The 18,183-nt window shown below is 39.0% G+C and overlaps 1 protein-coding gene across 4 annotated transcripts in view; it reads right to left on the bottom strand.

Moving 5' to 3' along the window:
- Window positions 1-18,183, bottom strand: part of KCNK2 (potassium two pore domain channel subfamily K member 2) — a 227,805-nt gene that overhangs the window by 36,233 nt on the left and 173,389 nt on the right. The window lies entirely within an intron of this gene.

Below are 18,183 nucleotides of genomic sequence, written 5' to 3'. Positions count from 1 at the left end.
CCAAAAAGGAGAATTTCAGACCAATATCACTGATGAATACGGATGCTAAGATTCTCAAGATCCTAGCAAACAGGATCCAACAGCACATTAAAAAGATTATCCACCATGACCAGGTGGGATTCATCCCTAGGCTACAAGGATGGTTCAACATTCGCAAATCAATCAATGTGATAGAAAAAATCAATAAGAGAAGAGACAAGAACCACATGGTCCTCTCAATTGATGCAGAAAAAGCATTTGACAAAATCCAGCATCCATTCCTGATTAAAACGCTTCAAAGTATAGGGATAGAGGGAACATTCCTGAACTTCATCAAATCTATCTATGAAAGACCCACAGCAAATATCATCCTCCATGGGAAAAAGCTTGCAGCCTTCCTGTTGAGATCAGGAACACGACAAGGATGTCCACTCTCACCACTCTTGTTCAACATAGTATTAGAAGTCCTAGCAACAGCAATGAGACAACAAAGAGAAATAAAATGTATCCAAATTGGCAATGAAGAAGTCAAACTCTCTCTCTTCCCAGATGACATGATTCTTTATATGGAAAACCCAAAAGACTCCACCCCCAAACTACTAGAACTCATACAGCAATTCAGCAACGTGGCAGGATACAAAGTCGATGTACAGAAATCAGTGGCTTTCTTATACACTAACAATGGAAATACAGAAAGGGAAATTAGAGAATTGATTCCATTTACCACAGCACCAAGAACCATAAGATACCCGGGAATAAACCTAACCAAAGAGGTAAAGGATCTATATTCGAGGAACTACAGAACACTCATGAAAGAAACTGAAGAAGACACAAAAAGATGGAAGACCATTCCATGCTCTTGGATCGGAAGAATAAACATTGTTAAAATGTCTATACTGCCTAGAGCAATCTATACTTTTAATGCCATTCCGATCAAAATTCCACCAGTATTCTTCAAAGAGCTGGAGCAAATAATCCAAAAATTTGTATGGAATCAGAAGAGACCCTGAATCGCTAAGGAAATGTTGAAATACAAAAATAAAACTGAGGGCATCACGTTACCTGATTTCAAGCTTTATTACAAAGCTGTGATCACCAAGACAGCATGGTACTGGCATAAAAACAGACACATAGACCAGTGGAACAGAGTAGAGAGCCCAGATATGGACCCTCAACTCTATGGTCAAATAATCTTCGACAAAACAGGAAAAAATATACAGTGGAAAAAAGACAGTCTCTTCAATAAATGGTGCTGGGAAAACTGGACAGCTATATGTAGAAGAATGAAACTCGACCATTCTCTTACACTGTACACAAAGACAAACTCAAAATGGATAAAAGACCTCAACGTGAGACAGGAATCCATCAGAATCCTAGAGGAGAACATAGGCAATAATCTCTTCAATATCAGCCACAGCAACTTCTTTCAAGATAGGTCTCCAAAGGCAAAGGAAACAAAAGCGAAGATGAACTTTTGGGACTTCATCAAAATCAAAAGCTTCTGCACAGCAAAGGATACAGTCAAGAAAACAAAGAGGCAACCCACGGAATGGGAGAAGATATTTGCAAATGACAGTACAGACAAAAGGTTGATATCCAGGATCTATAATGAACCCCTGAAACTCAACACACACAAAACAGACAATCATATCAAAAAATGGGCAGAAGATATGAACAGACACTTCTCCAATGAAGACATACAAATGGCTATCAGACACATGAAAAAATGTTCGTCATCACTAGCCCTCAGGGAGATTCAAATTAAAACCACATTGAGATATCACCTTACACCAGTTAGAATGGCCAAAATTAGCAAGACAGGAAACAACATGTGTTGGAGGGGATGTGGAGAAAGGGGAACCCTCTTCTACTGTTGATGGGAATGCAAGTTGGTGCAGCCTCTTTGGAGAACAGTGTGGAGATTCCTCAAGAAATTAAAAACAGAACTTCCCTATGACCCTGCAATTGCACTCCTGGGTATTTACCCCAAAGATACAGATGTAGTGAAAAGAAGGGCCATCTGTACCCCAATGTTTATATCAGCAATGGCCACGGTTGCCAAACTGTGGAAAGAGCCAAGATGGCCTTCAACGGACAAATGGATAAGGAAGATGTGGTCCATATACACTATGGAGTATTATGCCTCCATCAGAAAGGACGAATATCCAATTTTTGTAGCAACATGGACGGGACTGGAAGAGATGATGCTGAGTGAAATAAGTCAAGCAGAGAGAGTCAATTATATGGTTTCACTTATTTGTGGAGCATGGAGGACATGGGGAGTTAGGAGAAGGGAGTTGGGGGAAATTGGAAGGGGAGGTGAACCATGAGAGACTATGGACTCTGAAAAACAATCTGAGGGTTTTGAAGGGGCAGGGGGTGGGAGGTTGGGGGAACCAGGTGGTGGGTATTATAGAGGGCACAGATTGCATGGAGCACTGGGTGTGGTGCAGAAATAATGAATACTGTTATGCTGAAAATAAATTAAATAAGTAAATTTAAAAAAAATGAAAAAAAAGAAAATTTATAGTTACATATGTGGCTTACTTTTGTACTTTGTGTTATATTTCCATTGGACAGTGCGGTCCATAGCATGCCCTTTCATTGCCATCTTTAGACTGGATTGCAAAGAATTGTGCTTCTTCTTCTTCTTTTTTTTTTTTTTTTAAGATTTTATATATTTATTTGTCAGAGAGAGAGCACAAGCAGGGGGAGTGGCAGGCAGAGGGACAAACAGGCTCCCTACTGAGCAAGGAACCCAATGTGGGACTTGGTCTTGGACCCTGGGATCATGACCTGAGCCAAGGCAGATGCTTAACTGAGCCATCCAGGAACCCCTCATGCTTTTATTCTTAAATGAATGTGTAAAACATACATTTAGGGGAAAAAGTGATTCTGGAAAATAATGCAGAATTAGAATTCTTCCTTCACTTTGTATTTGAACCAAAGGAGAAGAGAGGGTCTACTAATGCAGTGTTCATGGAATATGAAACAAATGTTCCCAGCTGCCTTTCCCAAGCCCAATGTAGCATTGCCAAATTAGTTCTATAGAAATGCTGTTCACTGTGCAGGACATGCTCTGTCTTACACGCACAACACTGGATTTCAGTTAATGCTGGCAAACTGTAGTGAAGCTACATAAGAAACAGGAGGAAAAGATGGAAAATAACAGGGGAACAGAAATATTGAGGGCATGGCAAAAAGGCACCGATAGCCTCTCACCCCTGAGTATTGTGCATGCAAATCAGAAGTCTGTGAGCCTGTCTCCCTAGCTGTATCCATTGATGGCTTATGGATTTAGAATTTAGGGAAAAACACCACCACTGAACAAAGAATAAAACACCGGAGCACTCATTGTGAAAGGAAAGTCAAAGAGCTAGACTTTAATATCCCATCAACAAATGCTTCTAAAGAGTATGTGGCATGTTGGGCACTAACACCACTTGCCCATGAAGGCAGAGCTGTCCAGAGCATCTACTCATACTCCATAAAAATTAAGGAACTCTACCAAGAGAAAATGAAGTTGAACCCATTCTCTCCCACTGCTAATCTCCTGGGGCAAGCTGATTTCATATGCAGCATTTATGATACCACCTTATACTTTCAAGAAGAGAATGTGACCCATTTTTGTTTGTATCCATTTAACAGAGAGCAGTGTTATAATGGGTCTATGTTATACCTTGGTCTGGTTCTTTTATGAAGCCTGTATTACATCAAGCATAAAGGGGCAAGGAATATGCATGAAGGTTGAGAAGTGGCAGAGGAGAAGCAACGACAAATTCACTGCTCCTCCAGGCACCTTGCCAGCATTGCTTACTGTTTTTTTTTTTTAATTTTTTTTAATTTAATTTTTTATGTTTTATAAACATATATTTTTATCCCCAGGGGTACAAGGTCTGTGAATCACCAGGTTTACACACTTCACAGCACTCACCAAAGCACATACCCTCCCCAATGTCCATAATCCCACCCCCTTCTCCCAAACCCCCTCCCCCCAGCAACCCTCAAGAATAAATGAAACAAGATGGGATTGGGAGGGAGACAAACCATAAATGCTTACTGTTTTTGATTTGATACTGACTAAGGAAGCCTTGCTTCGTTACTGCTCACATTAAGCCAATGCTCAGAGAAAAGGGGAGATGGAACTTTCTGCCTGGGTCTGAACTGAACATCTTGTGGGCTCATAACAGAGCTGTTAAAGGCTAATTATTCCCAAGTCCTCCTCTCACTAGCTTCTTTATCTTCCTACCTGCAGATGTCAAGTTGGTTGCTTGAGAATTTTAAGTAATGGAAAATGGGAACTTCCAGGAAACTTCCATTTTTCTTTAGTTTAAAAATCTCTTCAAATTTCCAGATTGTCCAACAGGGGACAAGCCACACACACGATTCCCTAGTGAGACAAAATACCAGGGTACCTGAGAGCCTAGTTAAATGTAAGATCACCACACCATGCTACTCATGCATGCCAAATGTGGACAAATGGAATGTATCTATAATAGTGACCAGGGTCAAACAAGCAATGATGTAGACAGATACATCTCAAGTTGTTTCTGGGTCAGTTGGCAGTGAATTAGGATGCATGAAAAGACCCACAAACAGACAACAGAATAAGTAGGTTGAACACAGAACACTCATCAAATATTCAATTCTAGAAATCTGACATTTCCCAAGAACTTCTGAAACATTTTTGAGTTCTGTGCTTTCACCCTACCGGACCTACACTTTCGATCCTTGGATTTGGCAAGGTAGGGGTTCTCGAAGCAACTTCAAATTTGTACTTCTACAGCTCCTCTACTTTAAGGAACTGTTATAAGATCCAGCTTTAGCATATGACTGTTGAACAGTAAGTGACATTTACGATAATTCTGCAGCTTACACTTATAAAATGGGGGGGGGCTATTTTGTAAGGTCGAAACTGCTTACTTAAATAAGAAGGATCCTCTGACTTAACCATTTTTTTCATTAAGCTTCCTACAAAAAACTCATTAATAACGGCATCACCCTCCCAATGCCTGCAAAGACTGTGTGAATCATGTGAGCTTTCCCACTGGTCAAACGCAGGTAACAGAGCCTTTGTCTATCTTGGATAGAAAACTATGTAACACATTTCTTTTTTTTTTTTTTAAAGATTTTATTTATTTATTTGAGAGAGAGAGAGACAGAGTGAGAGAGCATGAGAGGGAAGGTCAGAGGGAGAAGCAGACTCCCCATGGAGCTGGGAGCCAGATGTTGGACTCGATCCCAGGACTCCGGGATCATGACTTGAGCCAAAGGCAGTCACTCAACCAACTGAACCACCCAGGCATCCTATGTAACGCATTTTTGAAGCCAGGGGCCATCTTGTCACTTTGGATGAAAGGATGAACACAAGAGGTCATCCAGCCCCCCGGCATGGCCGGACTGGCCAAGGAACAGGTCAGAATGCAACTCCAGTAGCTTACTAGTTAGTTCACATTACCCTAAAGATAGGATGATCCAGTGTCCCTAATGAAATCGCTAACGTAAGAATAATCTTTGAGATTACAGGTCTTTCAGGATGGAAAAGACCTCTGGTGACCAGGCTAAGCGGCACGAGGACATCTGCTAGCACAACCTCATGAGCCTCCAATCAATGACGTCCGCCTTCTCAGGAGACCCCTGCCTCAAATTTTGCCTTAAAACTCTCCCTTGTAAGCCACAGGCAGTTCAGAACTTTGGAGTGTTAGCTCCCCGTTCTTTCAGGCAGTGCCACACCAACGAACACCTGTCTTTCTCCAATGCCAGAGCTCGGTGACAGTTACTATGGTTTGCTGGTCGTTGGGCAGACAAACTCTGGTTTGGTTTGGTTACATTTTCATTTTTTGATAGGCTTTATATACTACAGGATGTCTCAAAGCCAGGAACACTTTTCTTCCAATCAAGCAGGCCAAATATTACCCTCTCAAATTATAAAAACTATAAATAGTTTGTTTCACATGTAGTCATTAATGACGTACAAATACAAAATATCTAGTTTAGCATGTAAGTGTCTGAAATGGTGTCAGTGGTTCTGAAGTATTTTTGTTTTTGTGTTTTTTTTTTTTTTTTTTTTTGAGAGAGAGAAAGCATGAGTGTGGGTGGGGGGTAGGAAGTAGAGAGGAAGGGGCAGAGGGAGAGAGAGAACCATAAGCAGGCTCCATGCTCAGCATGGAGCCTGACTCAGGGCTCGGTTTCACGACCCTGAGATTAGGACCTGAGCCCAAATCAAGAGTCAGACGCTTAACTGAGCCACCCAGGCCTCCTGTTCTGAGGATTGTTTAGTGTTTAAAATTGTTGAGGGGAGGAGAGGTAGTACAACTTCTTTTCTAAAACTGCTCGTTCAGAATTCCCTGGTGGGTCAAACTGAGTCTCAGATACACCATTTCCAATAATGGGAGGAGAAAACCTGTGCTGTTTGAAATTAACAATGATTTAGAAGCCAGCATTTTTGAGCAAACATTTTCTAATTAAAAAAACAGACATTAGATTATTTAGCATGATGCATTAGCGGCAGCTATGTTTTCCAATTAGAGATCTTGGAAAACATACCAATTCTTCTTTTAGGACACCATATTAAATTAATTTCATGTTAAGAAAACAGTTTCTCTAAACACTTTCTTCACCTTTAACAAATACTATTATTATGTGTATTTTTCTCTAGAAATAGGTCAGTTATGCACAAATCTCCCTGCCTGCCTGCATTTTTCTTCACTCATGCATACATTTCATTTTTCAAATAAAATAAATGGCCTTCAAATCAGCAACTGTGCAGTTTTATATAGCCTAGAAAATTTAGAAATATTAAAGTCTTCTGGAAAAAGTTCCTGGTGCTTAAAATAGTATCAACTGCCTATAAGCAATATTTCACATGGGCAGGGGTGGGGGTGGAGGGAACTCTCTAAGGTAGCCACAGGGAATAATAAGGATCAATTATTTTAAAATAAAACAAACAACAATAAAGGTATTAAAATTTCCAAGAAGCTTCCGGTCATAAAACCGTCACATCAGGAATAAAAATGAAATTTTCCTGACATATTGGAAAATTTCCTGACAGACAGGAAATTTTCCTGCTCTGATTGCAGCTAGAGACTATCTTAAACTAGCTTCTAGCTTGATGGTGTTAAACTTTGTACTTTGGGTTGCCAGGAGGAGGGGGGTATGGAGAAGGTGGCTGGGTGATGGACATCGGAGAGAGTATGTGCTCTGGTGAGTGCTGTGAAGTGTGTAAGCCTGACGATTCACAGACCTGTAACCCCTGGGGCTAATAATACAGTATTTGTTAATTAAAAAAAACAAAAAAAAATACTCTGTACGATTTCTTACAGAGTAAGGTATGTTACAGTAATTGCTTAGGTTTTTAAAACTGAAATATAAATAGTTTTAGCTCATTGAAAATTTAAGTAGCTTATATGTCAAGGTATTTAATCATGAAATTAATCATCCTTCATATCTTAATTATAACTTATTTGTATCTGTAAGCAATGATAGAATGAATAAAAGTAACCAAAATAAGTACACTTTGTTTCTACTGAAAATGTAAAAAATGAACTAAATTAAAATAGCATTTCTGACTTGCCAGAGAAGAAAGACTAGCCTGTTTCTCTTTTATCACTTAAGAAGTACAGGATATGTATTTATTGAGTATCTATTATATGCCAAGGATTGTTTTATGTGATTCTGATGAAGTAAAAATTTAAAAAATCCTTTTTTATGAATAAGAACTTCTAAACTGAGAATCAGGCAATAAACAATGAAATCTAATTAATGAGTGTATCACATAGGATGTTAGAAGTTGGAATGAATTCTTGCCATTTGCAACAACATGGATGGAACTAGAGCGTATCATGCTTAGCGAAATAAGTCAAGCAGAGAAAGACAACTATCATATGATCTCCCTGATATGAGGAAGTGGTGATGCAACATGGGGGCTTAAGTGGGTAGGAGAAGAATCAATGAAACAAGATGGGATTGGGAGGGAGACAAACCATAAGTGACTCTTAATCTCACAAAACAAACTGAGGGTTGCTGGGGGGAGGGGGTTTGGGAGAAGGGGGTGGGGTTATGGACACTGGGGAGGGTATGTGCTTTGGTGAGTGCTGTGAAGTGTGTAAACCTGGCGATTCACAGACCTGTACCCCTGGGGATAAAAATATGTTTATAAAAAATAAAAAATTAATAAAAAAAGAAGCTGGGTAAATATGATGAAAAAATACAGCAAGGCAAGGAGAATCAAGACTGCTGGGGGTAGAGGAGTTTGGTTGCTCTCAGATGGTATGTGACAAAAAGGTGAATGTTTCTCCCACATACTGGTTACCGCAGCAACACCTTTTTTTTTTTTTTTAACGATTTTATTTATTCATGAGAGATGAGAGGGAGGCAGAAGCAGAGGGAGAAAGCAGGCTCCCTGCTGAGCAGGGAGCCCAATGTGGGACTCGATCCCAGGACCTGAGCCAAAGACAGGCCTAAACCATCTGAGCTATCCAGGCACCCTCACAGCAGCACTTTTAATGTGTCAAAGAAGACCACTAAAGCCAAAGATGAAAAAAAAATCATTGAACAAATCCTTATGTTAAATGAAACTTTCAAGCATTAATGTAATACTGTTTTCTCTTCAATATGTGATGGTATAAGAAAGATCTAGAGTAGAGGGGCAGCCTTGCAAGGACTATTTTAAAGAAGTAAGAAGCTATAATATTTGCCATTTTGATTACTTTATTTTAATGGGGAAGATTTTTCTTGTTGTTTTTGAATGGCAAATTATTTTCATAGTTAAACGCTGAAGTTGTTTTTTAAAAAAAAAGGCTCGAGGTTCCAGGGTAGCTCAGTCACTTAAGCCTCCAACTTTGGCTCAGGTGGTGATCCCAGGGTCTGGGTTCGAGCCCTGCTTTAGGCTCCAAGCTCAGTGAGGCGTCTGCTTGAGGATTCTCTCTGCCCCTCCCCTTGCTTGTGCTCACATGCATGCTCTCTTTCTCTCTCAAATAAATAAATAGAATTTTAGAAAAGAAGAATTAAAAATACCAGTAAGTGAGCCTGATAGATAATCCTGGAAAAAAGCAAAGAGCATTCCTGATGGAGGGAATGGTCAGTACAAAGACTTTTATGTATATGTTACCAAATAACATAAAAATACCCTCACTAAAATAAATGTCCCAGGTTCTCACCAGTGGGCACCAAGATACTGAAGGGATCACCAACACATTACAAACCTTGGCATTTGTGAGAAATACCATCAAGAACATAGTGATGTTTAGGGTGCCTGTGTGGCTCAGTGGGTTAAGCCTTTGCCTTTGGCTCAGGTCATGATCTCAGGGTCCTGGGATGGAGCCCTGCATCAGGCTCTCAGCAGGGGGCCTGCTTCCCTCTCTCTGTCTGCCTCTCTGCCCACTTGTGATCTGTCAGTCAAATAAATAAGTAAAATCTTAAAAAAAAAAAAAAGAGTATCGTCATGTTTATATACACAGCTTCCAGTTTCAAAAATACATTCCTTTGTATAGTAGGATCTCCCAATATGATTGATTTTCTACTAGGCTTTAGGGCAATATTTCATACAGTTTTCCTCAACAGATAACTAAGTGCTTGTTGGTATAGAGAAATTATGAAAGTCATTGCCATGGCAGTGATGAATAACCATGTGTAGCAGGGATACTTAGCTATAAGATTTAAGAAGCTTTTTCCTTTTTTTTTTTTTTTTTAAATTCTAAAGATGAAAAAAACTGACATTTCAGGGATCATAAGCACCTGATGTTCTGGAGCTAGAGTTTATCCTTGTAAGTTGCATTCACCTCATTATGAAAGTGACTACTTTGGAGAGCATGTTTGTTTCTCTGTTTGTTTAATCACAGACATGTACATCAAGTACCTATCCCCAGTTCTTAGGACAACCTTGCCAGAGGGAGTGATCCAAATGGAGTTGCTTTAGACCAATCCAGTATGATCTGTAATAATTTAAATGGGTATCTCCATTTGGGGGAGAATATGTTTGCATATGTTGTATATTTTTTATATATTGGATGTATTATTATCACATCAATTGGTTTTCTACTGGTTTAGTCTCTGCCCTCAGGAGAGGGAACACCCGAGAGAATAAACTCATCTCGAGTGGTAAACAGAGCCTTACAATATGCCACCAAGCCAGAGGTTGAGGAGGGACACTTGGAGAAGACCAAAGGACTCTAGGAGCAATTTGCTTTGATCATTTAGTATCAAGTTGTCCGCTTCTGCTCTGTAATTCCCTGAGGTATTCCTTAAGACTTCTGCAAAGGTAATAGATGGTCTCAGCCTCGTATTAGCTGTATTAGGAATAAAATGAGAAATCAATATCTGTGACTGGTGTGCCGTGGCCCCAGAGAAAGCTTCAGCAGTTATGACATGTCCAGGTAAGGAAAGAACAGGGAAATCCAGAACTACAGTCTGGAGGGACCCCTGACAAGTGTAATAAGGACAGATGTGTGGAACACAAAAGTACAACCATCTTCAGTTTATACATAATTATACATAATTTTTATATACTTATATATATTTATAAATGTTATATTTTTATAATTATGTATAAAAGTTATACATAAAACATCTACAGTTTATACATAATTGAATGGAATTTTGACAAGTTTTAGCCAAGTGCTAATAAAGCAGTGTCTAGTCAAATATGATTTTGCCTAATGTATACGTCATAATCCAATGTATAACTTATACTATGAAAATTATAAGATTTGTAAAAATTGGTTTGTAAATACAGTTCCTTAGAATAATAGGCTAAACCATATGGAATTGTGATTCTTAAGGTCAAAAATAGTTGAATGTCAATAATTTCATATAGTTCAATGTAATAAATTTCAAAAAAAATAAGGATATTTGCTCTTTCCTATCTGTGATTACTTTGGTGTTATGCATTGGTTTTATGAAACTCAACATCAGTTCAAGATTCTTTCTTCTAGAAAGTTTACACATAGAACAGATTCAATATCACTGTACAGAATCCTGAATGACTATATAGTCCTGAATGAGAGCAGAGATCGCTTCTTTACAGGAACAGGACTATCTGGTCTCTGTACAATTTAAAGTCCACCTATAGTCTCCTTAAAAAACAGGTTGCTTCAACGGTTACCTTGATGCTTCTGTTCTAATAGAACCACTAATGAATCTTAAATAATATAAAAACAGGTAACATAGTATCTTAAATATTACAAATTCAGGCAATATACCAAAGTCCATCAGATTTGGAGACATACAAAATTCACCAAATATGAGCACAAGACATAAAATTTTAATCCTCCAAATTATTATCCTCTTTCCTTGAATTAGAGCAATGTTTATGTTTTACAAGACTAGTCAAAATATATAGAGGAAATTATAGTATCTAGCAAACAGCCCCTTATTTTAGTGCCTTAAAGCAATGATGGTTAATCTCTCACTCAGGCCAGTTGCCCTCATGTCAGCAGTGGCCTCTGCTCACGGTGTTAGTTAGGAACCCAGGATAACACTGCACCATGGTCTCCTAGGGTCATTGTTCGGGAGGCAAGTACACTCTTGGGGGCTCACTGGTGCAATTAAATCATCTTCTTGTTTGGCTCATATCAGTTCTGGCCACAGGTCATTGGCCAGAACTCTTCCTGTGGCTCACCAACCACAAGGGGAAGAGGAAGTGTAACTCTCACATGTGTCTGGAAGGAGAGATACATATTTTATGAACAGCACTGGTGGACTAACACTTTACTGGAAGAAGAACAGGGAATCTTCCCTGTTTGGAAACAGATTTTATATCTCTGTGTGTGTGTACACACACATCATCTTTCATCGGAAGCCATTCTTTTGGTTCAAATCAAGTTTAGGGAGGAAGAACTAACAAATTCCTTTACTACAATTAGGATATCCTGCAGTGAACACTAAACAAATCACCACACTTTGTTGCAAAAGATGATCAAATAATCCCTGATTGAACTTCAAAGTGGGCCCCCTACTCAGCTCCCAATGACCACAACAAATATTCTTTTAGGAAGAGCCATCTATGAAGAGGAACTAAAAACAAATTTATTTTGTTGATCCATCTTTGAAAACACACTTGCTTGTGTTCTCAGCAAACACTACTTTGAAGTTTTGTAAAATCTGACTGATTTTAGCTCTGCATACAGGCAAGCACAATGCTTTGGTTTGAGGAAGAAAGTCCAAAAACAATTTTGAAAGCAAAGTTCACAGTGACCACTTTTCTTAACACAAATTCTCAGAACAGATACTGGTATCAAAACAGTCAAAAGGGATAACATTATATCTTGATGCATTAAATCCCCATAATATGCTCTCTAGCGAAAGGATATAAAATTACTTATAGTGGTTTGAGGCAAAAACTATTAACTTAAGTTATTTTCCTATTATGTACAAATGAATAGGAAAAAATTACTCTGAATTTCCATTACGAGAGGACATTCTGTGAAATACCTGGAGCAAAAAGAAGTTATAATTTAGAAATAGTGAGGATTCAATCTAAAAGAGAGCGAGAGAGAGAGAGAGAGAGAAAAGAAAGGAATCTTCCCACATATATTTTTTTTTAAATTAAAATTAAGCTACTCTTTCCTGGTTTAATAAAAGGAAAAATACAAATAGATTCTGTTTCAGTCCATACATCAAGGCAATAGAAATCTGTAGCTCTAATTTAAGAAAAGACTTAAAATAATAGTAGTGTGAGTAGATTTAAGGGACATTTAATGCAGGATCTAGATTTCAAGTCCATAGAACATACAATACACTTGAAATTCTTGCACTCAGTTTTTCCTAGACTTTTCACATGGTCTCTGGGTTTGTGATTAAGTTCTAGCAATATACATAACCTGAATGTTTTCTTGTTTACCTTTTATGTTTACTTTTTATTTCAACCGGATGAGATGCTGGGGCATATAAGCATTCATAGCATTTCTGAAAAATATATGATAATACCTAGATGATAGCTTTAGAGTTTTATAGGATTCTTTGATTTGGGATGGTAATTTGATACTAATTTCTTCAGAAACCCAGGAGGAAAAAAACAAGCATCTAGTAAGCACGTAGCCACATCCCATACTCTACCCACTAAATCTTTATAAAGCAGCCTCATAAAGAAGTTTAAATCTAGCTTTATTAGAACACGGAGATTCTGACACAGTAGGGATTTTGGTGAACTTTGCAAAGCGAGTAAGTAGTTAAGATAGTATTAAATCTCAGTTCTAAGGGCTCCAAAGCCCAGGCACTTTTTGGAAATCATAGAGATGATTTCCACTCGTTTAAAGGAATGTTAAAACTTTAGATTTCAAGAGATCACTGACTTGTACCATAGCACAATCAGTGACCAGAAGAAATTCACAAAACCCTTTTCTATAGCTACATAGTAAAGATGGGTCGGATTTGGGTACTTATTTGTAATGTGTTGATATTACCTACCTATAAAATTAATAAGGAAAAAAACAGCAATACAATAATATACACCTTACTTTTTTAGGCACTTGGGAAGCAGTATAGCCAAAAAAAAAAAAAAAAAAAAAAAAAAAAAGGCAGTTTAGCAAAAAGGTTGGATCATGGAGTCAAGCCATCTGTGTTGACTATTCTACGACTTTAATGACTAATTCTAGCACTTTTAAGCTTTATAACCTTAAGCAATCGTTTTACCTCCCTGTGCTTCAGTTTCCTTATTAGCAATTATATTTAACAGCTGAGCTGTCTCATTTAATATTAAAAAAGAAAGAAAGCATATTCTAGGAAAAACTACTTCCATTTTCACCATTCTGAAATCCTTTTTTTTTTTTTTTTTTTTTTTTTTTTTTTTTTTTTTTAGCATATATTTTGACTGGTAAGAGCCTCCTAACCCTGGTCCTGCAAAGGTTCCTGGAATGCAATATAATCCTGGGATGGTCTAGAGACATAATTTGGGGTCTTGAGTCTACACAAAATTTCATAAAATTCCATAAAATTCACTGTCCATAAAATTCACTTAGAAATTAGACACAGACTGGTTGGTGTATAAGAGTTACTCTTGCCTCAAAGCATAATTTAAGTTTTACATTGTTATTTGTTCTTTTATTTATATTTATTTTCCTTTCCAAATTCCTATTTACTAATACTATATAGTAATAACTTGCCCAGCTGAGACTCAACCTGGAATGAGAAGGACCTTTTGCTTCAGCACAACCAAGCAGAGTCAAATAAAGACCAGCAGATGGACCTCAGAGTCGGACTGCTCTGAGCTTTTCCCCATAGCACAGTGAGGGACACCTCATTCCCCATGGGACAGACAAGAAGGGACCATTATATCTGCCTTATTTTAAGTGACACATCATGATACCATCAGCATTGATTTTATTGTTACTCTTTAGGCAAAGAGTTGTATGCACGGGACTATAAACCTGCCAAGTCTTATGATCACTGTATATTGTGCCCATACTCCAACTTTAGTTATTTACCACTACTTGAGCATCTCAACAGAGAACAACAAAAATACACCAAGAAAAAATCTGAACTGAACAGTAATGCCACCCCCACCCCCACCCGATGCTGGAAATCAAAGCAACAACTACCAAGTCTGATAAATGCTGTTTCAAGGTTAAAAAAAGGAAGGGGAAGGAGGTAGGGTGGAAGGGGGCAAAGAGAACGGAAAAGGTAAAAGCAGGCTATTTTAGGAATCAAAGACTAAGTGCCTTCTTAGTCAAAACTCCTTTTTCCATCTCTAGAAGAAAAGTAAAAGCCAACATTATAAAGATCAGTTAGGAAATGCATCACCTGTGGAGTCTTCCCAAAAAAGACATCAGCCTCAAATTAGTACCAGTGAAGTTACTCCCAGACCTAATACAGCACTCATTATACAGTACTTAATAAGTATTTTTTAAATGAATGATTTAGGAATCAATTAGATGTTAAATAATCTCCCAGCTGGTCTCCATGCCTCCAGTCCTTTCCCTGTCCTGCCAATCTGCCGCTGCCATGCCACAGCTCACCTCCCTCCCTCCCCCTCACTGTCCATACTCACCACGCATGCATGCCCAGCAGGACCCAGGATCGGGGCGGTCAGCACTGCTCAACCCCTTGCCCCGCCATGCACATAGCTTTCTGTCACTTGTGGTCCAAGGGCTCCTATTTCCATTAAAAATACTTGACTGTTGGCCTTGGGAATTGTGCTTGATGGGCCCAAAGGCCCATCTTAGAATATACCCACTCCATGGCACAATCCCAGAAAGCAAGATTTACACTTTTTTTTTTCCTATAGGAGTGATACTCCTGGAGTACAACCTCATGGGAATTCTTGTGACTTCTCTGTTTTATGTCCCATTCCTTTTCTTCCCCAGTGCCTTTAGCCCATCTGGTTACGATAATCATCCTTTCTTCAAAACCTCAATTCATCTGTCCCTCCAACAGACCCTACTGCGAATCAATGTATTTGAATACATTATTTGCTGAATAGTCCTTTATGGTCCCTGCATTTAACCCCAACCCCCTTAAATGAAGGTATTACACCAGGTTCCATATGTTTAACTCTACTGTTGACTTACTTGACAAATCCCAATTAGGTGAACTTATTTGCACTCACAGCTTACACGGTCATTTATGTAGGGATGAACCCTCCCCCCCATTATCTCTCCAGCTCCCTCCTTCTAACTTTGTTTACGCTCACATCAGCCCCCTGATACCCACCACATCCTTCCATCACAACATGTTCAAAATGACATCTTCATTCCTCCCTCAGAATCTCTCATCTTCCTGACTTTTGCAAATCCATCCAAAGCCAGAACCATGGAGGTCACCCTCCTTTTCTCTTTACTGCCCAAAGCTAATGGGTTACCAAGTCCTAGTCCTTCGGTCCCCCAAATAATTGTGAAACCCCTACCTTCATCTCCGTCCCACTGCCACCCCAGAGCCTTCGTTCTGTCCTACCTGGACTCCTCCACTAACCTCTCCCGAGTGATTTCCCTGCATCCAGCTTTGTTCCTAATCCATCTTCCTCAATGCTGACACGATCACTCATTCTACTTACTTCCAATCCTTCAGAGGCTCCCTCAGGTTTTCAGAATAAAGGCTAACTGATTTCAAAGGGCAGCCAAGCCTTTCCTAGTCAAAGCCCTTTTCCCATAAGGAATAACAGAAAGTGGTCTGTTCCTACCTTTCTAGGACTCAGGCTGCAAATGCTCTATACTTGCCCATCCTGGACAGGAAAAAGGGCTGCCAAGTCCCAGCTCTTTCATAAAAGCGAGGCCTCCCCATCCCGATGGAGGTCTGGAAAATACCTACTGCTGCCACCAGCTAAGCAGCAGATGAAAACCGTCTTCCTCCATATTCTCAGGGCCCTGGGGCAAACTAAGTTCCAGGCACAGTCTTGCAAGCCTTCCAGCACCACAGTTTCCCAACCTAAGACCAGAGGCCAACTCGCTAGCAGGAGCATCTCCGTTAGCACAAACCCCTCCAGAGAGTAAAACATATGACACTGGTAAAGACGTGATGCTAGCCTGTCCACTCACTGAGGCCAGCTGTCAGACAACACTGGCGTGCAAGGCAGGGGTGGGGGCTGGTCTGTGGGGGTGTCCGTCTCACATATAGACAGGAACACTCCAGACACGGGAACGTATACACCGATCAATACAAGAACTATGCAGAAATCACAGGCTTTTCAAAGAAGGCCCATAAACAGTAGAAAATGATGCATAATAAGGAGGCACTATTCTGTGCTTGTTTCAAAATTTCCCTTCTGACTTTTGTGGTCACATTTTTCTTTTTATTACACCTGCTGCAGATAGTGGTTTTATTGTATTATCCAGAATACCTAAGTAATCTTTATTTTCTAAATGGAAACATTTCCTCAGAAGAGGGACATGGCTTAATAGGAAAAGATAATTAGTCATACAATTCTTGTTGAACATGTGCCTACTCTCCATTAAACTTTCAAAAATAATGAGACAAATAAACACTTACAGAAACTCATGTGTCTCCATGGAAAAAGGATTGAGGTCATTATTGTTTCCCTTGAGGATTGCAGATCAACTATAATTATGTGTGACATTTTGAAACAATGCTGTCTTGCTTCAACTAACCATTTCTTCTGCAAATATTTCAGATGGATCAGGTATACCAAAATATTTTATTCCTGCACGTTCATCAAAAACGATTTTTCCTTATTTCTAACCATGTTTTCATTAAAATTAGTCCTTATTTCCATTATTATTGGAAACAAAATATATTTTAATATTAACAAACCCAGAAATAAGGCCATATGTGATTAGATGTAGATTTTAATACTCACCTGATCTGGTTGAAGAGTATTTTTAAAATATATAACAGACATTATTAGGCCAAATATTTCCATTCAGGGAAAGCATGTGTTTTAATATCCCCTGGAAATTTAATGCTATATATTATTTTGTATATTTTATATTATATTTTTAATAGAATTTCAAGTTATCAAAAATACGTAGCATTTTTATTCATCAAGACTGAGAGCTAGACATAACCTTGTTGCTTCTGAACATGTAGGCGGTTTGTAAAGGTTACGGTGTCTGGAATGGTTTAGGGACAGAAGGTAAGGAACACACGGTGAACAGTCACCCGGCCTGCACGTCCGTCTGCATAAAGGTGACAACTAGAATGTATCTAGTTGCATTTTATTTAATTATACCCTTTCAGGAGTTATTTCAAAATAAAATGATCGAATAATCCCTCTTTCATCGCTGTAGACATTTTTGCAGTATTTCCGTTTATAAAACCTTTGGCTCTGATCATCTATATATCAGTTATAAATTGTGCCTTTCTTTCTGTTGAATCTGTAACTCCATTCTGTCGTCTCCCTAAACTGGATTATAAATAAATAACAAAACAAACATCTGCTCAAACTGGTGGCTCCATTTTAATGGGCTCGACCGACCAGAGCAGCTGCAGTCCCCGCGCCAGGAGGGCTCCCAGGAACTTTTTGCTCATGGCCTTTACTCACACAAGCTTTCTACAGATGTGGTGGCCAGAAACCACATGTGACTCCAAAGGTCAGGCAAAAGCTCAAAGACTTACAATACGAAAAAGAAACATGGAGATCAGGCCTAGGAAAGCACATGAACTTGTTTCTTATGCTAAGTAAGCCAGGTAATGCCGGAATTTCACTTTATTTCAAAGGATGGTGTTCTGGCCCAAAATGTGTCCTCTAAAGCTGCATAAGTTGAAGCCCTAAACCCCCAGCGTGATGGTATTTGGAGATGGGGCCTTAAGCAGGTA

This window comes from Mustela putorius, unplaced genomic scaffold (genome assembly GCF_011764305.1).
Source record: "Mustela putorius furo isolate JIRA1106 unplaced genomic scaffold, ASM1176430v1.1 tig00003993_pilon_pilon_pilon, whole genome shotgun sequence".
Taxonomy (NCBI): Eukaryota; Metazoa; Chordata; class Mammalia; order Carnivora; family Mustelidae; genus Mustela; species Mustela putorius.
This window is presented reverse-complemented; position numbering and strand designations above follow the sequence as displayed.